Source organism: Schistocerca gregaria, chromosome 2, assembly GCF_023897955.1.
Source record: "Schistocerca gregaria isolate iqSchGreg1 chromosome 2, iqSchGreg1.2, whole genome shotgun sequence".
Classification (NCBI taxonomy): Eukaryota; Metazoa; Arthropoda; class Insecta; order Orthoptera; family Acrididae; genus Schistocerca; species Schistocerca gregaria.
The window spans coordinates 311607657-311630488 of record NC_064921.1 but is presented as its reverse complement, the minus strand read 5'-3'; the positions used below and the strand labels follow the sequence as shown (position 1 = coordinate 311630488).

The window sequence follows — 22832 nt, the reverse complement described above, 5'->3', positions numbered from 1 at the left end:
GTGTGTGTGTGTGTGTGTGTGAGAGAGAGAGAGAGAGAGAGAGAGAGAGAGAGAGAAAGAGAGAGAGAGAGTTGGCTTAGAAACTCTAGTCTGGCCTGTTTCCAACATAAGAGATTGGAATGGAAGAGAAGAAGAACATGATAATACTATGCATTTTCCTCCTGACGCTGCAGGGAGGCATTCCATATGTATGACGTCATAAGAATGGTTCTTATACGGTACGGCACGGAAGGACGTCCAAAAAGTGTGGGCCAAGCTCGCCACAGACATACAGTGCCAAAAAAAGTGTACAACCTTTTAGAGGTTTCCAGTTCACTGCAGATTTATTGTTACAACAGTGCATATGGAGTAAATGAAAAGATTACGTTTACGTATTAGTAGCGCAAGTGGTTCTGCGTTGGCAGGTATCGGCCCATTCAGAAATACTCATATTAATATGCGATGTTGGTTTCATGAGTGGCAATGCAGGCCTTACCTCTGGAAACCAGGTGCTCTTATAGATGGCGAATACTGCCTTCGATAAGTTACGCGACGCCCGCTCAACCTCTTCATATAGTTCTGTAAGAGGTACTGGTTGACGGATAAACGATTCACTTCTCATACCACATCCCATGATATCCCACACGTATCCAATTGGAGACAAGTCCGGAGAGCGTGCTGGCCAGGGATGCAACTGCACGTCTTGCAGAGCGCGACGAATGTCACAGGTAGTGAGTGGGTAACCATTACCCAGTTGGAACAACACATCACCTTCCTGCTGCAGGAAGGGCAAAGGAAGCGACAAAATAAAAGAAATTCCCACGTACCGAACGCTAGTTAGCGTCCCCTACAGAAACCCCAAAGGTGAACGAGAATTGTGGTTATAGTAACCTAAGCCTGGGATGGTGCCAGTGTATATCGGAGGATACAGCGCTCACCAGATCTACATCGTTTCCCAAGCGATCCTCTGACGGAACCAGCCGAACCAAGCTAGTCGATTCTGTGGCATGAGTGGAAGGCGGTCTAGAGATGCCCGTGTCCGCAGTCCATGTGGCAGCTGCATTATCTCTCACTGCTGTCCTTACAATATGACGAAACAGACGGGCGTCTGTGATTTCAGTAACAGAGAGGACTATATATTATTCACGTGTCTAAGTTCTACTACGCTTTACACCATATCTGGCAAATAATTTAGTCCACTGCAATTAATTCCTGTTAGCATTTCACGTCCGTGAAAGATAAGTTTGAGCTAAGGGGTTGCGGCATTGCGCGTCGAGGCAGCCATTGCCGGCAAGGCCGTGCCTATGATTCACGACGGGTCTGGCCGATGTTAATTAGGCCAGCGGACGACTCGGCGCGATAACAATTGCCGCTCGCCGCGCCGCCTGAATGCGCCGTTAATGCGTGTATTAAATCACGGCGAGCATTATCCACCGTCGCCGTCGTTAATTACGTACATCCAGAGGCGAACCCATCTGCGGGATTTCGCGTGTCTCCTACAGGAACCACCACAGGTTTTTTTTACTGCAGCTTTTGCGGCAGTGTTCCTTCAAATTCACGGAGGCAATTTTGTGGGTAAGCGTAATCAGTTGGTGAACAGAATTTCAGGGAGAGATTTATTTATTCAGTATGAGACTCCTCGAGTTTGATACTTCCACATCCATTCATATGTATCATCAGACCAGTCCATGTTTGTTTTGTAGACACGAACTTTGGTTTAGCTAATGATTAGATTAGTGAAGATTATAATGAAGTTGACATTGGGCTTCTGTTTTTGTACGTATGTAAGTTTGTCACGCTCCCTTTCAGGAGACTCTAAACGAGGAACGGTCGTAAAGTATTCATTAGCTTCTCCAAAACAACCCTGGTTTTCAGCTATTGGCGGGAGACATTGTTTGTAGAAGAGTGCATTCTGGCTCTTCAGGTGCCATTCCTTCCAAAAACTTATCCTGGAACGGCAGTCGCTCATTAGGTTCCTCACCAGAGAAATGAGGAACAAGTCACTCTGTGCCATGTCGTGTGATTAAGGTTCAAATGGTACAAATGGCTCTGAGCACTATGGGACTTAACTTCTGAGGTCATCAGTCCCCTAGAACTTAGAACTACTTAAACCTAACTAACCTAAGGACATCACACACATCCATGCCGGAGGCAGGATTCGAACCTGCGACCGTAGCGATCGGGCGGTTCCAGGCTCTAGCGCCTAGAACTGCTGGGCCACCCCGGCCAGCTGTAATTAAGGGGTGGGTTATATTAGGGGTGGAATGTTAGGTACTGCTGCTACAGTTGGCCCCTTACGAGTACAAAATGTCTCCAACACTCCCTGGCAGCGCTGAAAAACAGTATATTTTCACTGCCTTAATCCTATGCTTGTTTCAAAACTTTCCGATATCTTATAACTAACTTTCACAAATGCCTTCAGTTGGTTGTGGATCCTTTCCACCAACTCTAGTAGTGAACCATCCATTCCAGTCATTTCCACTCCTGTCAATAGCAAACTCCTCGGCACACCAAACATCTTTAAGTTGTATTGAACAATGCACCATCCACTCCAAACATTTCCACTGTTGTCCATAGTAACCTCCTTGGCACACCAACCTTATTTAAATTTTATTTAGGATTTGTTCTTGATTACTGTAACACACAGTGTGGAACTTTAGGAGTGAGAGTACAGAATCAAAGTTTTCTGTTTGCTGACGATCAAGTACTTGTCGATAACGATGATGCCGTGTATCAAATGGATAAATTAATGGCTACCTATAAACTGTAGGGACTAGCAGTCATCGTGGATAAAACGGGGTGGTGTTCAAAGTACACTGGCGGAAAAAAATCGCAACACAAAGTAGGCAATGTACGGCATGAACGAAAGTCTGTAGACGTGTTTCAACCTCTGAAAGATGCTGTCGATTTAAATTTCGTGCCAGTTGCGTAAGAGTGGCGCTGGTAGCGCCACTATGATATAGCGAACTATAAGATTCAACACGTCACTGAGTGAATGTAGTCGTACAATGGGCTACGAAAAGCTGAACATGCACGAAGGTTTCGCAGGACTGTAGCCACTGTAAACTATTACGCAGCGGTGGTGACGGGAATGTACGATCTCAAGAAGATCTGGCTCCAGACGCCCATATGGCACTAAAGTCCGCGTCATGATGGAAGGCGGCCCAATTTTCATCCGTTCTCAGCATCCCCCTCTGCTGGCCACTGGCAGCCAATAATATTCATTCTCTTTCCGAGCGGCTAGCAGCGAGCTACAGCTAGACAACGAGAATCTCGCTACTACATGCTACACTGTTGACATACTTCAAGACAACCAGGTCATTCATTTAACAGGCAGTTTTTTTTTTGTATTCTTGTTCTTTTTTGTATCAGTATATGTGCGAATATGTATTTGTAAATGTTTAAGTTAATTTTTTTAAAAGCCAAGTAACGGCGATAAATGTGAAGTGCTTCAGAAGCACGTGAGGGGGATAATTCACTTCATTTATAACTTTTATAAAAATGAATTTGAAAGCAGGTCTCCTACTGCTGACTCAGCCGTGGCGCTGCTCTCGGGCGCAAGACGCTATCGATCACTCCTCTGGTTGAGGTTGGCACTATGTGCGATCGCGAGCGCCTCCTGTCCGAGCGGCTCCTAACGAGGGAGTGAGTGCGAGTACGGGAGTCTGGGGCGGACAGCAGGGGAGAACGGACATTGCGGTCACATTCTGAGACGACAAGAGAAGCGTTGTGCACGGCCGAGAAGGGAGCGTTGAGCAAGGCGGCAGTCAGCATCGCTTTCCGGGGGACAGAGAGTTGCGGCAGTCCAGCGAGCATACACCAGCACCGGGAGCAGTGCTCCGGTTTGTGGACGTGAAGTGGGTTGTATTTTGGCGCAGTACAGTTTGCTTGGTACGCATCTGCTGTTCCCTTTATGCCCACGTGTGTTGTTCTGTCCGTGTGTACATTGAAAAGATTACGATCCGGCTGGAACAGTGGCTTGTGCATTACGTTCATGCATCCTGACTCATTTGGTTTGCTACAGGCAGCTGAAATTTCAGAGACTGTTTTGTCGCGATTGTCTTAGCCCGGTGGTGCGTAGTATCCGAGAACAAGACAGCTAACGTGTGACCTGTGGTTTTGGGTTTTGGAGTCCTGTTTGGGCAACCTAGTTATCACGCACACAAATGTATTGCTGCCGAGTGAGGTTAGTCCTAATCTTGTGGAACTGAGCTTTCAGTGACTGGCTCATCTGCAAATTAATTAATTTAACCTTTGTGGTGTGTTGTTTTTTGCTTTTAATGGTAAATTTCTTGTCATTCATTTGTGTATGTTTCGCCGTTAATGATAACTGTGAGTAGGATGGTAAGGTCTTGAAGGGCTTGCGTATCGTGACTATTTTTGCCAACTGTATAATTTGATTTCTTGTTTATCGGTCTGGTGAAAACTTATGCCAAGTTTACTAATTTTCGCCTGTGGTCCGGAAGTTGGTTTGAAGGTAAATCCGTTGGTAAGTCTTTACTGGATGTAACTGTTAACTGATCTTGCGTTGAACTAATGCCATTGCTAAAACGTTTCTTGTGTGCTGTAAATTGTATTACCATAGACAAGGAGACAGGGTACATTCTGTAGTCGAGGGGTAGGCACGGTTGCTGCTTTGCGCGTGGCGTCTTGTCGCTCGCTATCATTTACCGCGTTAGTACGGGCGGCGTGAGGTTTGTGTGCTCGCGGTTGTATGGCCGCTAGTCAGCTGTGCCTGCTCCCGTTTTAGGGTGTGCCGTGTTTCGTAAGGCGTACGCCGACTTTCAGTGTTACTCCTGTGTTGTTGTCGCTCGCTTACCGAAACGTCAGTCTGTTTTAGCACGGTGGCCACTGGGCCGTGACGATGTCGGTTGATGACCAGCGTTGGGGCGGTCGTCCGCTCTGGGTGGCTTCGGTCGCTTCGACTTATCAGTTACTTTCTGGTTAAGCAGATCAAACTTGTTTATTTGCTGTAAATTCACAGTAGTTTGTGAGAAAAGTTGTAACTCAGCTTTTCATGATTTTACACAATTCTAGCATTTTGGTAAGGCATTTTCCTATCTATGTTTTATTTAAATGAGAATACTTCACTGAGGTTATTCACCTGTTGAAGCTTAACATAAAATTTGTAACTAAGCTTTCATGATTTTACTTAATTTAAGCATTCTCGTAAAGCAGTCCTTTATCTACGTTTTATTGATTGGCAATTCTTTATTCGGGTTATTCACTGGTTGAAGGTTAACATATGTTTGTAACCATGTTTATGTCCATGCTTAATTGAGATTTGTTAAGAGCCTTTATTGCTGAAAGATAAGTAAAGCTTGGGTGCTTGTAATTGTGAATACTGTTGTCTGTCTATGTTGTGGGCTACCCTTCCACTTACACAGTCAAGCTGTCCTATCTACCAGTACACTGACATTTGAAGACACAACAATGAACTCCAGAACCATGTGGTGTTGGTAAGAGAATGGTAAAGAGAGTTGTAAACGAAAATGTCAGAGCTGTAGGAACAGTAGAAAAAGTTGGTTTCGTGTCGCCTGGAAAACATCGAAATCGCAAGTAACCTGTAACACAAATGAATGGTTTTAACAATGATGTTTCAAAGTTCTCCACGTGAATGATGAATGCTCGTCATCACAAAAACGTGTTACAGTTACGCAGGAGAGTGCAAAGAAGTGACGTAGGTGCAGCACGAACAACATTCCATATAAAGATTCACGATACAAGAGAAGGAGGTAGTTCGTGTATTACCCTGATGAAACATGGGTCAATTAGAATTATTCCAGGAATATGTGATGGAAAATGGGTGATGGTAATGGCGGTTTAAAAGTTACCATAGGAATAGGTTCCTTCTGGTTTTGTTTCTGAGAGTAGACTTCTCTTTACGTTTAAAAAAAAACAGCAGTAACTACCATACGGAAATGAACGCTGTCAGTTTCGTGACGTGATTCACAATTCTTGTCATACCTTGCTTCGAAGTCGGCCATTGCCAGTTATAATTAAAGTGTTACAGAGAAAACACCAAGTATAAACACCAGAAAATAGAAATATTAAGCACAGTATAAACCACAATCGTTTTGATCTACAGTAGCTCGTTAATTTACACAAGTCACGTGACAGAACGTACAAACTGGACTTCCTTGCATGTGAATGGGATCACACAGTTTTGGGTTTATCCACGTGTCACTATCATTGTAGCCCTATGGAGTTAATTTGATCACAGTATAAGGCTATATGGGATAAAAACAATCGCTTGTGCATGAGGCCGTAGACAACATTCCACCTGCAGCGTGGACACAGTCTGTGCGACAAGCTGAAAAGCTTAGAAAGAATAATTTGACAGAGAAGTGATGTGGATATAAGACTTGAAACTGTCACAGTAAATTTACGGTCACATTGTTCAGAAACAGATTCAGATGAAAGTGATGGTCGTATTGCGATATAGACTTTGCAACAAAATAATAATATTTCTTAGTTTTAAAGTCTCATGGCTTAAAAGATGTTTTTGTCAACATATCAGTTGCGTACATAATAATGAGAACTTCCTATACTTTTTGATTAAGACTTTGTATCCTTTGAATTATGCAGACTATAATGTTCAACATATTGCCCAAGGAGAAGTTAAGCTTCTCCCACCATGTTGTAAGCTCTAATAACATGCGACAATGCAGCTGGGTAAATTCGTCAAAAGTCTGACATTTCCACATGTAAACCCCTGTCATTTTCAAGGTACGAACCAGATAAAGACCTTAAATGACAGTAAGTGTTACTTGTCGAGATATCGGTCGTTTTCGATGTTCTCTGTCATCATTCACTAGAGTTATTCACAGATGATGGTTAATTGTGTGCTTGTTTAGTGGATTATAAATGTGGTCTTTTACTGTAATGTCGAAGGAGTTAGTTTACACTCGTAATGTCCATTAACAGAGAAAAATATGGCATCTTACCGACCATATTTACGATAGTCTTTTCATTAGTCTTTTCGACCAGTAATTCTTTTTTACACTCAGTGATTACACTTAACTACCGTCAAACCAATAACACCCACCTTATACTCATTTTTAAAAATTCTACTGAGCAGAAGCAGCTGTCAAGCAAATACAATGATTTCGGTTTTTGCCTGAAGTAATTTTGTTGTGTATTACATTTTTATTTAAAAACATTTAAAATCGCAATAAATTATAATTGTTGCAAGCAGTTTGGTTGACCTTGTGGTTAGACAGTTGTAGGTTTGAGAAAAATTGTACTCCAAGTCTTCACAAAGCTGTGTCAGCTGTTCTTGCCCCCCGACGTCACGCAGACTAAATCTGTGGAGCAGTGGACGCAGCGTCGTCAAAACGTGAATTGATATTTCTCTCATGACGACTGATCGAAATTGGTTTTAAAATTTACTATTCTCTCGTAGATTTTAATGTATAATACAATATACTGTAGGCAAATGAGCCTGGCTGTTCTCCGCAACAACGGAGTTCGGCAACGTGGACTTTGTTTGCCCACTCTCTGCTGCCACGCATGCGCAGTTCTCATGCCTTCACTGTTCGGCCTCTATGTGTGAAAGCGCCATCTTACGTGACGCGAGCTATGCCGAGATGGAAGATCATTGTTTTAGGCGTATGGCTCTGGCGCACTACCCTGCAAGTACAGCAGCAGTTCGAGCAGAAGTTGGCGCCACAGTAACACAACTAACTACTAAAAGTCAGTTGCTTCAAAGGTAGCTTCTAGCCAGACGCCCTGTAAGTGCATTCCATTGATCCCAAACCACCGCCATTTGTGATGTCAGTGATGTTAATAGAGAGCTCACTGGAGCGTCTGTTGTGTTTTCTGCTCAAAGCTGATTCTACCTCAGGACCAGTGATGACCTTGTTTTGGTTATAAGGCGGCTAGTTGAGGACCCGCAAATAACCTGTCTGTGTGCTAGACACACTGTACCTATACCTGGAGCTTCTATCTGGGGTGAGATTCCGTGTGACAACAAGAGCACTCTCGTGGTTCTCAGTGAACCACGACTCCCAATTTATTCGTCGACCTGGTGTTTCGACCTGTTGTGTTGCCATTTATGAACAGCATTCCAGGGGTGTTTCCAACAGGATAACGCTCGCTCAAATACCGCTATTGAAGCCCAATATGCTGTGCACTATGTCAGCATGATATCTTCGTCTGTTCGATCACCAGATCAGTCTTCAGTCGAGCACATATGAGAAATCATCTGTCGGCGTTTCCAGCATTATTAACAGACAGCATTGATCATCCATCTGTTGACTGCTAAGTGCAATAGGCTGACATCTGGCATCCGTAAAACAGAGTGCACGCCCGTTTGCGTGCTTTAATTCAACAATCTGGCTGTTACAACGGTTATTAAAGTATCTGCATTTCACATTTTCGGTGGCTTGCCTTGAACTTTCACTGATCTGTGATCTCGCAGTCATCACTTAAATGTGTTACCTAGACGAATGTATTGACAAAATTTTATTTCTCTACATTCATAATCTTTGGTTTTGTGATTTCTTTTCTATCAGTATATCTGTGTTCACAAATCGATATGACTGGACAGTGTGACTTGGACATATCCCACAGGATAAATCAAGCGAAAATTGTTGTTTGACCTTTAAATGGGATCTTGTAGAGTCGACACATATCTTGGCGAACAAAGAAAGTAATGTTAAGTGCTGCTGTTGAAATCATTCCGACATACGGGTCAGAGCATTGGGCACTGAATTAGAGAAAAACAGGGAAAGTAGGGACCGTCGACATGGAGACATTATAGCGCAGCAACAGAGTGACCCACTTGGATCGGATAGGGTCTGAATATGTAAAAATGGGGAAGGATGCTATGGAGTCAGTCAGGGAGCAGATAGTATGGGCACGTCCGACATATGGAAGCAAAACGATGGCCGCAGTGTTTGCTCAACTGGTCTCCTCCAGGGAGAAGGAGGCGAGGGAGGCCGGAGAAACGTGGAGGTTAAGTATAGGCGAAGCCATGGCAAGGAGAGGTCTATCGGAAGAAGATTAGCAGGACAGAAATTTGTGACATCTGGGAACACGCAAATGTTGATAAGTGGAAATGCCAGCTGAAGTAAGTAAGTATATATCCACTGCGTGCTGCATTTTTCCTTTGGTATGGACAGTCGTGGATCTTACAGGGCGATGACATTTGTCTTTTCCACAGTTTCATGCAAGATGATGAAAATTTGTTCATGATTTATTCTCATTTGGGCCACTATCGTCTCTACTGTGGAAATGCAGTATTCGAGCACCAGGACATCCACTTTTCTTGTGATTCTTCAAAGAAAGATGGTCTGCAACTTTTTCATTGAGACTTAATTGAGAGCTATGTAAGCGTCTGGGTCAACGACGGTGCATTGTTGCCAGACACTTACTCCAACTCAGCAGGGATCGATTGGTACACAATTGTTGCCCTTCAAAAGGAGAAACGAATTATCGCACGCAAACCCACTAAATTAGTAGCCGGCCACATAAAACATCATTGTTTGGAATATCCAAACGGAACACAGAGAAAATTCGCTTCTATGTGGGCATTTTAGCGTACAGAAACATCGCAGACGTGTTACAAAAAACAAAGAATTAATTGTGTAACTTCAAGGTGACAGTTAGTATTTCAAGACGACTCCTCGTAGACTGACGATTTAGACTGTATCTCGCATCCTTCTTTGGTCACTGAAGACGGATCCATTCGGTTATGAAATCGATAGCATGTAATTCTCGCGTCAATAAATACCGCTGAGTGGAAACTGATACGAAAAATGGGGCAACATAAAAAATATTTGTTTCCTCGGTGAGTGCAGTTGTGGTTATCAGAGTACGACCCTATCAAAACAACAAAAAATTAAAATTAGTAGTTGTTTTCCTTAGCCACATAAACAACATACATGAGGATGTATAAAAAAGATGCCTCAGAATTTTTATGTGAATACTGTTAAAGCTCTTTCTACGTTCTTGTTCTTCAAGTCTACATATTTATTTCTCAACATTGTTACCCTGGTGAAGAACATATTTTTTCCATCACGACACCAGTTTGTTGATTGCTTCACTGTAGAACATTTGACTTTTTTGACGGAATCATACCTTCACCTCTGCTTGCAGCGCTTCATCACTGTTAAAGTGGTGTCCTCGAAGGTGTTATTCAGGTTTCGGAGATGGGGCCTCGTTGGGACAGTATGGAGGGTGATCAATGACAGTGAACCTAAAGCGTCGAATTGATGCAGATGTGCAACCTCGTGTATGGTCTGGCATTGTCGTGTTGACGGAGAGGGTGATCCCTCTGTAGACTAAATCTGCGAACTCGAAACTAGTTTACAGCGTACTGTTTCTCATGCACCGACAGAGTTACGCCACGTTCAGCCACGCTACACGATACAGTTCTGATCCCTGTAGTGGCAAAGGCTACAAATATGAAGACATGAAGAATAAAGCTACGGAAATGTTTATACTATTTGGTTTATTTAACATACTTTAAACGTTTTCACATAAAAACTTCGGAGAAATAACTTTTCAGCGTGCCCTAGTAAAAAATGAGAAAATAAATGACCTGAGGCTGGAGTCTAAGAAATCCTACAAATTTGTCCAATTAAATTGAAGTCGCTGATGTGAGTTCAGTTCTTGGGTGACTGACACCAACTTGACAGCCCGTAACGAGCTTCTGCGAAGAATTTTTCTTCTTAAATCATTTCCAGAGTTTAGTTCTTATTTTGGTACCTCCTACTTTAATACAACGTAATACTCAGTAAAGTTCTGTAACGACGGTATTGCAGTTGCTGTGTCCTGTAGCACATTAACCGCCATCATTATGATTTGGTAACAGATTCCACATTGCAGTAAAATGCCCGTGTGGGCTATAATTTCCATTCATAGACTAATACAGTTCAAAGCGTGCCGTTAATGCCCTTCATCTCTCCCCCCCCCCCTACAGCCACCCCTACCGCCTTCCTCCCTACAGTCTGCTTATGCATCTAATAAGCTGGCGTTATTGAGAAAAAAAGTTATGAAATTTATAGCAGTGATGTTATTCCATTCGTAAATCAACGAAGCGGAGAGTTTCCCTTCTCATCACGAAAAACTTCAAAATGTAAATGAAGCGTAGTTTACCGCAGTAAGTTTTCATCGCCGTAATAAAATTTTCATAAAGTTATGAGAGGCGCCACAGGAGAAACCTCTCGCACCTCCCTGTGCTTCGAGATCAGCAGTCGCCACCAAGATATCCGACAGCTACTTTGCACCACTCATCCCTGATTTCTGCACGCTCTCATGTTAAAAACTGCAAGGTAATGGCAGTGTCTATCGTTCACTAATTACGATCTATTTTTACCTCAAACCACCCGTTTGCCTATTTTGCTTAATTAATTAATTTAATATCGACAGAAAAATTTTGTCGGAAGGAAAAAAAAGTGACCTGAGTAAACTTTAGATGTATCAAATATTTCAGATAAACTGCGAGAATTTGTCACTGAACTTGGTTTTATTTTGAAACATGTGTCTGCTGGCCCATTTCCGTGCAACAAGGAATACAATACTTATTCATATTTTAGTTCGTTTTTGCGATGTATTCTAACACACAACTATTTTCTTATGATGACAACGATTTGCGTTTCATAAAATGTGTCTAAGGAGCAAATTCTGAAAATTATCTCGTCAGCAGTTCAGCAATTGTGCCACATCCATGTATTGCCTACCCAAGACTTCCTCTCCACAGGAGACCTCTAAATAAGATTACGTCACTGAATTGTTTATCGGGACTCGCGGCAGTGACAAATCTGTTAAACGCAATAAAATGTATTAATACCACACAGACAGCAGTTTTCTTAATATTGTTTTCCTATGCTGACTTTTTTGACCTTCCGATCTCCTCATCTTCAGACCTGTTGCATGAATGATACCTAGAGCCAATCGTGCATATGTAAGACAGGCAACCAATACTCGTATCTGGTTCCGTAGGTATCTCAATGAGCATGCCTGCTCTTCATACATTTGACAGCTCCTCACATGCTGTCAAATATGTGAATAGCGCAGCAGTTGATACAGCAAGCATTATTACATTTCACCGACCAGCCGCTGTGCCACACTCCAGAATCCACGGTGAAGTTACACTGATTTGCAAAACCGTCGGTAACCTTGCATTTAGTTACAAGCTTTGTGTTGTTACTCTGCAACTGTCCACTCTTTCTGTTATTGGACTGGCAACCATACTGGTAGGAAGTGCATTCCGATTCTAGGAAAAATTTGACCTCTTGCCTTCGGTTTCTCTACATCAGGGCTGGTCAAGATTTCATCTAACGATCCGTAATTTAGCGCAAATGCTCTAGCGCTCAACCTGACAATGAAGTAGCACTGCTAACGATTTGGTTTTATATTTCACATTTCTAAACGATATCTCAAAAACGAAACAAATTTTCAGTACTATTTGCTGTACGGACAGACGCAGAAAGTTTCAGATTTTCACATCCAGGTGGCCACATGATCGTGGATTATTTAGTTCCAAAATCGGAAAAAAGTCTTCCACACACATATTGTGATCGAATTATTGTGGCACTTTTCCAACATTGTTTTGGAAACGTAAAACAGTCTGAGAAACCATTGTAGACATTCTACACTTTTAATGTTGAAGGTATTAGACTCTATACGGGAGTTGCCTTGCAGAGCAAACAGTTCATATGCACATGCACAGAGGCGATTTCAGCTGAAACGGCAAACGGTCCCGAAATTAGCTTTAGACAGATATAGGGTTTGCAATTTTCTCAAGACTTTAGAAAACTATTCTTGTAATTCTTTTAAGGCCACAATGACTTCTTCAAATCTCACGTTTTCTTTAACGTCAGGGTGCTTTGGGAACTGGGTGGTCTTTGTTAGAATCTGTCCCTTCTACAACGCGAATTTCTTCTTAAACGCATCCCCATCAAGTCAGAAAGAAATTACGTTGCAACGTCTTACCGTAGGTAGTGTGGAGTCAAGGCCACTTAAAATGCGAAGTCTGCAATCAGTTTCGGATGTTGTAATTTTCGCTCCTGCACTCATTTTTCCTTCATAAATTCGACAATAGTGAGCTTAAATCGAAAAACCTTTCCAGACATGCCCTTTCACTTAACTTTTCAGTGATGTATGTAGTTACCATTCTCTTCCTTCAATTCCATTGAAAACTGTTGCGACTGACAATGGAATAACGCGTGCGACTTCAGAAATTTTACTGTTCCTACCACCAACTTCGTCTTGTGCTCTGTGCTTGCAAATTTAACATAGGGTGCTTCTTCATGTACAGAACAACCAACCCTGTCTGTCGATCGTTATAAGTTTCTGCTGTTTCATTTTCAACTAAATCTTTAAATGATTTCTGCGTAGTATGTAATGTCATTTCATAGCAAATATGCAGTACACATCGCTTACGTATATTGAGAATTCTCGTCCGTCTATTATGTACTTCCCATTTATTTTTAAAGGATTGTGACGATATACCTCTAGACTGCCTCTTTTCGTCCAAACAACTACTGGACATGTGAACATCCTTCATACCAAGAACAAGCAGCTAAGGGAAAGCAGTGCTACACCGTTACTCTGTGGAGTTTGGCACGGCGTGATCTACAAGCAGAAGAAACTTAGAGTTTAATTTGCATTTCGCCAAACATGTTTTGTCTACTCATACTGGGCATCGTCAGTGGTATTCATTTTTCTGTTCATTTTAGTGTCGGATCTTCAACAAGTGGTACATGCATACAGTACAGGTCTACAATTGGCAGTACGTCACACTTCCACAATTCACTGTACATAATCCTTACTGTTGCACAACGCACAAGACCGTGTTCACAGTGAGCATACATACAAGAGAAGAGAAAGGTAGCTCTACCTTCACTCCTGCTATTGACAAAGCCTGGTTGGGAATACTAGGAACGAAGCTGATGGAGTCATCGACGAGGGTTGACATCGGCAACAGTCAACTGGATCAAATGTGTATGGAACGTGAAACGGTTTAAGCAACACAGTCACAGGACAGTTATCTACCAGACAGTGAGCAGATTGTATTCTGGAAGAAAAAAATGAAAAATTAAAAAAGAATTACAAAAAAATTCTCTTAAAGCATCGAGAAGTTAGTTGCACTGTCAGGAGCCACGTAAACTACGGTTAAGTGGGTATAGCTACTAAAGGAGTAAAAACAACCTAAGAAGAAAAAGCGGGAAGAGGTTACCGATAATGTACTGAACTACGTAATTGAAAGGACTTTAGATTAAGCTACGTGGCAATCTGACAACTCAGGAGATTGATTCGCACGTTGCTGCTTAGAGTGCAAGAGGGAAAACATATGGTTCAACACATAGTACTTTATAGCCATTCCTAGGAGCAGCAGAAAATTATGATTCTGGCATTTGCTACTCTCAAGAGTATTAGTTGGAGGAGCGGCTGGGATTGTAAAAGGTTGGTGTAGTGAAAGCCTTTAACGCTGCCAATATGGCTCGCTAGCAGTTAGCTGAAGCACAGTGCCTTAATAAAGTAATGGGATCTATAGCACTTTATGGTGGGAAAGATCTGTATCCAGACCCCTACAGAGGGAACGGTTTGGCTTATATCTGAAAACATAAACAGAAAAAAAGTCCTTGAACGGTATTCCAAAAAGAGCGCTTACTAACATTGGCTTGATTTATTGTAGTGAAGCACTATTAATTCGTTATCTTTGTTGGAACATACTAAAAGGAGATAGGAATGTGGGTTATTGAAACTGCACATAATTTGCGAAAGCTCTTACTGAGCTCTTAGAAGAAACTACCTTGTTACAGTACGTCAGATATTGTCGCTCTTTATGACAGTCTCCTTTAGTTAATTCTGTTTTACCGTCAATAAAATGAAAACTAGTAATACGTCTCGGTGTCCTTGTATTTTAGAGCTCACCACCGTTTACAGCATTGCTCTGATAAGGATCTCTACCCCTCGTCGTTGGTTCTCCACGCTAATTCCTGTCACGGCTACTACGTTTTAATTTTCTTACCTTTCAGGTAGTGCACATACAGCCATCTCAACACTGGAAATACGATGCGACAGTGTATGATGCGATAATTCATAAGATACAGTCGCTTTAGGTCGTACTTTGTTACGGAGTTATACAGGCGTAAAAATAGTTACGCAGTGCGTGCAGTGACGATGGTACGAGGCTAATGATAGTACAACACTCCCTTCTCGAGCAGAGAAAATCATTATTAAGGCCGGGAATCGAATCCACCCTCACCCCTTTACATTTTTTAAAATTTTGTTCACCGAGTGAAGTGGCGCAGTGGCTAGCATGAGACCGATAACCTCTCTGTCTGGTCTCCTTCCCCAAACAACCAAACCCAACCTATCATTTTGTTCTATATTGTTTGTTGAATTTGCTCGGGGCGGACGTCCGACGACACCCGTTCATTCGGCCCCTTTGGTTAGCAATCTAACGCGCTGAACCCACCCTCAGCTACCGAGTTGGACGTTGGGGCAGCTATCTTTCAGTTAGCGCACCAACTGCACACGGAAATTGATCAACAGCTGTTAAATGAATGCCACACACAAGCCGCCCCGTCTGACTTCAGAGTAACAAACCACTCGACTACATGAGCTCGACACGACTCTGGCCACTCGCTTGGGATCCATTTTCGAATTCATTGAAACCTGACCCGTAGTCGCCGACTCGCCACAGCGAAAACACCCTTACCCACGTTTCCTTCGCCTCGACACCTAGACAGGTTGAAACTTACTCGTTCTGTTTCTAACGTTAAACTTTACCGCTCTTCCTAAAGTCATCCAACTGTAGACATACAGCTTCACGCACCATCACTCAACCTGCCAAATGTAGCTCCCATGACAGCGTATCTATACCTACGGTAGCACTATGGCGGACAACTGAAATATCTGAAAATGTCAGACCAACACAGCACATACATTACAGCGAATACAACTTTTACGAGTACTAATGACTCTACTGCAAGTGTCCGGTGAAGAAAATATTAAAATATATGGAATTAAAATTTTACTGTTCACAGTATTGTATTGAACTTTACTGAGAAAGTAAACCAATGGCTGAACGGTTTAAGCAAAACGGATACTATCTCAAACAAAATCCTAGTTAATCAATGAATGATCGGAACTGAAGATTCACAATGCTGTCAGTTTATTTAAATGAAATAACGTTTTTAGTTCTTGACGGTTTCTTGAACTATGACACTCGTAGAACTTCTTCAAATTCATTTCCTGTATTGGTTTGTCATGGAATCCTGTGGGGTAGTGGGAACTATTAGTGAAATGCATCTGAACTTCATTCACAAATTACTGCCAATATCATTACTTACGTCTTTAACGGCTTTATGCTGCCAAGTAACGAATCCCAGCAACATTTATCGCTACTCGGGCACTTGAAAGTTAAAGATGTGCAACTTACGGCCCACAGAGTCACTCGTTGTTCCTTGACCCTATATTACTGAACCCTCGTATAATTTACGACTGCAGTGGGCTGTAAGACAGGACATGTCCTACTTAATTTGGTATGTAACATACTTTTGGAGATCTAATAGTTTCAGTTATTTAATGCATAACATATAAATTATGACGTCCTTTGTGTAAATTTGGAGTAATAAACTTTACGATGGTTTAGTGGAAATGTAAAGTTTTCTTCCACTTTAGTGATATATGATTAAGTAATAGCACAAGGTATATGACGAAAGTAATAGTCATGATCACTTCCTTATTTTACAGTACCTGGTTAGTTGTCATTTGCTTGACAATCCGTTCTTTTATAGCACACACACAATAAATCATACTTTCACTAATATAGGTCGTCTTGGGCTGCTCAATTTTCACACATGTATAGAGGGTGAAGTAAAACTTCACCGAAAAACTTTCAAAGCTTTTCAGAGACACCTTCTGAATATTTCGATATAAGAGACCCACGATTTCCGGCATATCGTTTCAGGTCTGTTGCATTTCCTTTAGTTTCTCGCCGCAGTTAGCTTTGTATTTGTATTGTAGTGAAAGCAGTGCACAACAGCGCAAATGTCGGCGGTATGTGCTGAGCGTGTTGTTTCCTTTCGCTCACTGCACCTTCTGCTGACAACACCAGTAGCTACTTTGTCTTCAAGCTTGCTTTCAGTACTGCTCAGTTCTGTGTCTGGGCCTTTTTTCCCAGCAGTGGTATATGTACGTTAACAGTGGTACACACTTGCTTAGGTTTACTTAAGATGAGCTCCATCGCTGTTTTTGTCTTGCCCATATTTCATCCACTCAATTCGCTGTCTCTGACGTCACCCCACTGGCTCGCCACCCTTTCCCAGCCTCACGTGTCTCAATTTCCTTTAAACTTTTCTTTTGGGTTCAAAGGCATCAACACATTTCAACTGAAATTTTAATAATCTAAGACAAATTACTAATTATCCAGCAATATTTCGGACATGTAGAATAAATTAATTTTATGATCACATAAATTTGAAACTACCGTGTTTTGACGGAGAATCCTTCAGCAATTAAAGTTTGTCAGTGTCCTCTAGCTTGTAGCAGGTGTTTCCCTAACCATATATGGGTATTAAAAAATCATCGAAATTTCGAATGTCACAGGATATCGTTACAGTGCCCTTGTCGTCAATTGCATTTACACCAGTGATATAAACATTAAAAAATGATGAATCTATTAGGGTACAATAAGGGGGATAACGTGCTTCTTTCCTTAGACATCATTTACAGCCTCCTCTAGAAACGGTGATGTATTTTAAAAAATTGTGCAATAAAATGTAACTAAAATACATTTCAGATATCTAAAAGTCAGAAATGTTATCTTTGTTTAATGTTCGTGAATATTCAGCACTTACCGATAGTGTCACAACACTTCTAGATCAATGTGGTATAAGTTTCAATCCATTGGCTAAACTGATCAGAAATGCTGTCTTTGACCATGCACCAAATTTGTTTCACCATGTTTATGAAATCGTCTTACTCAACATGTTTACCTACAGTTCCATACCGAATATTACGTCACGAAACAATAACTTCTGCTTTTATAACAGGATAGTCGATTAGAAAATTTTGTACAGCAGCCTTCCTGAGATATACTGCGTTATATAGCATCGGGAATGATAACATAGACGTTTTGACAAAAGTAGAAAAGAAATCAACCAAAAATTGTAGATCAGCTTTCACGCTCCACCGATAAGAGTCCTAGAATAAAGTATAAGTTGATGCTAATACGAATAATAATATAGGTTCAGTTTTAGGTTTTGAGAGAAATGTAGCATCCACTAACTATTCAGAACATTAACTTTCTGTGCTTTGAGTGTAACATTTCTGGAGGTTCGTTCTGCAGTGATGCTCGAACACAAGTTGCATCTTTTCTGGCCTGCAGTAGATCCTGGAAAAAAGATTGCGATTTCACCAAATTTATCCATTTACACGTAGGTTGTGGAAAGATACGTCTCAGAGTTGGTGAAAGTAATCAGTGACCAATCTTGTGATATCGTTGGTGAAGAAATGTTGGATCGTACTTAAGGGAAGTAGTGGGTCAAGTTGTATATAGGCAACATTCTAATAGCGGTGTGTCTGAAAAGAAAAAGAAAAACAAGAAAACCAAGATCAAGAAGAATGAAACTAACGTGAAAAAGGTGCTAACACTTCTCATTTGACACATACTATCATCATTTGAATACACGGTAATAGAAACAGGGACATAATTCTCTGTGAGTTCTCCTGCAATATAGAGGATATGTAGCATGTTGACAGAGAGAAAAATTCTCGATGGCGACTCCATTACTTACTTCGAATATCAAAAACGTAACACATTTGGACAACTAAGTGTCATTCCCAACTGCTCCATATCATATGAATGCGTGATTTTTTTGGACATGTATGAAAGAACAGACACAATACGGAATCTGCGGCTGTGATATGCATCATGTAAAGTGAAGGTGGAGCTGAGAGAATTTCAGTCACCCTCCACACTTAAATACACACCTATTTTAACTATCTGAATAACTGCCTTTCTTTAATCATACAGTCTTCAATGCCTTAATCTCCACGTAACGTATGGCTCCCCTACCTCTGACGCACGCTAGCTGCATATCCTCAACAATGTCCATATTTAATGTCAGATAAAATGAAGTCTACAGACGAAAATCACGTCAGTCATCTCCAATTTTAATAATTTGTTAACATAACTGACTGATTTATGGAGGCAACGTTGTTGTTTCATTATGGAACACTTTCATGGAACTACACAGAACCAGTTTTGGTGCAACCATATGACTACTCCAGTTTTTATTTTTTAGTCGGAAACTTCCTCCTCAATCCACATTTAATCACAGGAAATCATTATCTACATCGGTCTGTGTAGTGTAAGTAGCAATTAATTGACAGTCTCAGTACAGTTCAATGACAAGTAATGTGTCTGCCACCGTGAAAAGGACAGTACGACTTAATGAAGGACATTACAATGGTTTCACCTTGGCTGATGTTTATGTGTATTTACTTAGTTTTGCATGATTGACCAATATCGGACTTAATGGCCATTATCAAGTGTTATAGTTACCAACGTGACATATTATATATTTCTATTTAGCAGTGGACATGGACAGCTCCAAAAGTAAGCATGTGTATGTGCAAGGTCCAGGTTTAAAATATGTCAGTTTCTACCTACGGAACTGAGCATGTCCAGTGCCTAAGAACGTGACAGTCATTTCAACGATGACGAATACCACGTCCAGCAAATATTCTGTTTTAAATATAAGACTCTTACACATACGTGCTCGCTTACGCAACTACCCATGTCCGATGCTAAAGAGACGAATATATGACGTGTTGGCATCTAGAACAGTGGTAAGACCAAAATTGACCAACTGCACATAACCAAATGAAGAAAATGTGTGTATGCAACTGATTATGTGGAACCATTATATTGTCCTTCAATTAATATATGGCTGTGATACCAAGAATTAAGACAGTGATTAATATCTCTTAAATAGGTTAGTTCTGCAGTTTGTAGCACACACTGCACTATTATCAGATCTCTCCATCTCCCACTGCTCGCCGACCCCTGCGTCATATTTACCCAAACGCAGCCACTGATTACTTGTCTGACTAAACCGATGAGGCAGGGTGCGGTGTGGCATAAATTGTTTGTAATAAAAATGCTGTGATACTCTACAAATAATGTCCCTAACAGCTTTACTTCATGCTGTCTTTCATAAAACGTCGTGATTATTAACAAAATAGCGTCCTGCATTGGTCTCTGTGCGAGACTAGGTTACTTATTGTGTTAGTCCTATGTAAAAGACTACAAAGAGATAGGGTTCTACATTTTGCATGAAAAATTGCGTTCAATAGGGTTTTGACTACGAATTAGTTCTTAGATACCTACAGCCAGCATGGCCAGAATGGCAGCGTCGTATATATTTAACTTGATAGACTTAACTGCTGTGAGGTTTAAAGGCTCACAGTTAATTCAGCTGTCAACCTTGTAGGGTGCTCATTCACTCAGGTCTTTCATCATGGAACGCCACCTCGGTTTGCCTGCCATGGCAGGTGAGCTAGTTGTGCCACTTTAAATTGTGTGTCCTTTAAAGGTGGAGAAAGTGGCTTCACATAATCAAGTTACAGAATATTGTGACTATTAGTTAATACAGAGAGGTCTGCCGTCAGCACAGGTAGTCTCTGGAAAATGAATGCTAGAAACTACTAAACCCTGTACTACTAACGGCCATTTCAAGCTTAGACCACCACGCACACTGTCTTTCTGCATTAAAACGAGAGGGCTATTTCTATGCACGCAGTATGAAACTGTATCTGTATGATAAATTTGGCCTCTCATCGTCCGTTCAGTACAGACTTCACAGTACTGAGATGAGTGAAGAAATTGGGCAACACTTGGAAAGGAATCTGAATTTATGGCACTGCGTTATCCTCACTACCGAGTGCCTGACTTCTTAGTACCTGACGAGCAATACGGAAGTGTGTGGAAGCGAAGCGACCAAGCATCAAGTCACGTCTGAAGCTAGCATTTGCATGGGTACCGCCAACAGTGACTTCTAGGAGAGTCTGCTTGATAAGGCTTTTGTTATTATTCTACATTATAACGTTTTAAGTCCCAACAATATGGAAAAATGTTGTTGTGGTTGTGGTCTTCAGTCCAGAGACTGGTTTGATGCAGCTCTCCATGCTACTCTATCATGTGCAAGGTTCTTCATCTCTCAGTTCCTACTGCAACCTACATCCTTCTGACACTGTTTAATGTATTCATCTCTTTGTCTCCCTCTACGATTTTTACCCTCTACGCTGCCCTCCAGTGCTAAATTTGTGATCCGTTGATGCCTCAGAACATGTCCTACCAACCGATCCCTTCTTCTTGTCAAGTTGTGCCACAAACTTCTCTTCTCCCCAGTCCTATTCAGTACCTTCTCATTAGTTATGTGATCTACCCATCTAATCTTCAGCATTCTTCTGTCTATACTATATATTGTCCATGTTTCACTTCCATACATGGCTACACTCCATACAAATACTTTCAGAAACGACTTCCTGACACTTCAATCTATACTCGATGTTAACAAATTTCTCTTCTTCAGAAATGCTTTCCTTACCATTGCCACTCTACATTTTATATCCTCTCTACTTCGACCATCATCAGTTATTTTGCTCACCAAATAGCAAAACTCATGTACTACTTTAAGCGTCTCGTTTCGTAATCTAATTTGTAAAAATGTAGTTATAAATATTTTCAGGTAATTCACTTTTTATCAGTACAAGTAACGAACACAAGAGGTAATTGGCAAACAGTAAACAATCAATTGTTTTAAGGATGTGGCTGCACTTGGTAATATAAATGTAAAATGTTTCAGGAAATTAACCTTTATTTCCATAGTAAGCAACATATATAAGACGAAACTGGCAAGATTAGTTGTTTTAAGAAGGTGGTTTTACTTTGGATTTACTGGAACTACAGTTTTCAAACTACACTTTTTAAGTCAACCTGAACAGGCCTTGGAGGGCCCAACGGTACCGCCCTATACATTTTTCAACCACCGATTAATACATGTACCATATTTGAAAGCCGCGAGGGGTATCCGCGTGGTCTCAGGCATCTTGTCCATAGCGTAAGTTAGTTTAAGTCAGATTAAGCAGTGCGTAAGCTTAGGAACCGATGACCTCAGCAGTTTGGTCCCATAACATCTTACTACAAATATCCAAATTTCTAAAATATATTTGAGAGCAAATTCGGATTTTCCTAAATAAAATCCCACAGCTCGGAATTATCATGAACTCACAACAGCTGACACCAAATTATAGATATAAATAAGAAGCAAAAATGGGCCTAAGGTTTAATAAATTTTGTGTCACTTGTACCTGTCTCCCAGTGATTTCATTTCGATAATACTCATTAAAGTAACAGCACAAGCTCAGATTTATGTTACAATAACTTACATAAACTTACTTTCACAGTCAATCATCTCTTCAGTACTTCCACTATATAACAGAAATCCATGTCAGAATCTCCTACAATCGCGTGGCACAATCTCCGTGCCCTATATTGCTTGGAACGTTATGAAAGACTCCTAAAATGCATACATACTTATAAGTACCTTGATGTACCACTAGAAGTCTTTGTCTTTCAGTAACATCGTTGCTTTAATGCTAAAAGTAATGGTACATAAAAAAATTATGAAATGGTGGTCTCAGGCAAAAATCACTGGGGTCAAAGGGTTAAGATGTGAAGCACAGACAGAGAGATCATACAGTGGGTTGATGAAACTTATGCTTCCTCAATACATTGAAATTAGTTGAGATGTTGCACATTAATTCTGTTAATGAAAACACATATTTTTGTAAGCGAAATTTTTTGTACACTACGAAAAACTTGT

The 22832-nt window shown here is 41.1% G+C and overlaps 1 protein-coding gene across 2 annotated transcripts in view; it reads right to left on the bottom strand.

Annotated features, from left to right (window-relative positions):
- LOC126336137 (suppressor of lurcher protein 1-like) overlaps nucleotides 1-22832 on the bottom strand; it is a 659041-nt gene that overhangs the window by 123215 nt on the left and 512994 nt on the right. The gene's annotated exons all lie outside the window — the stretch shown is intronic.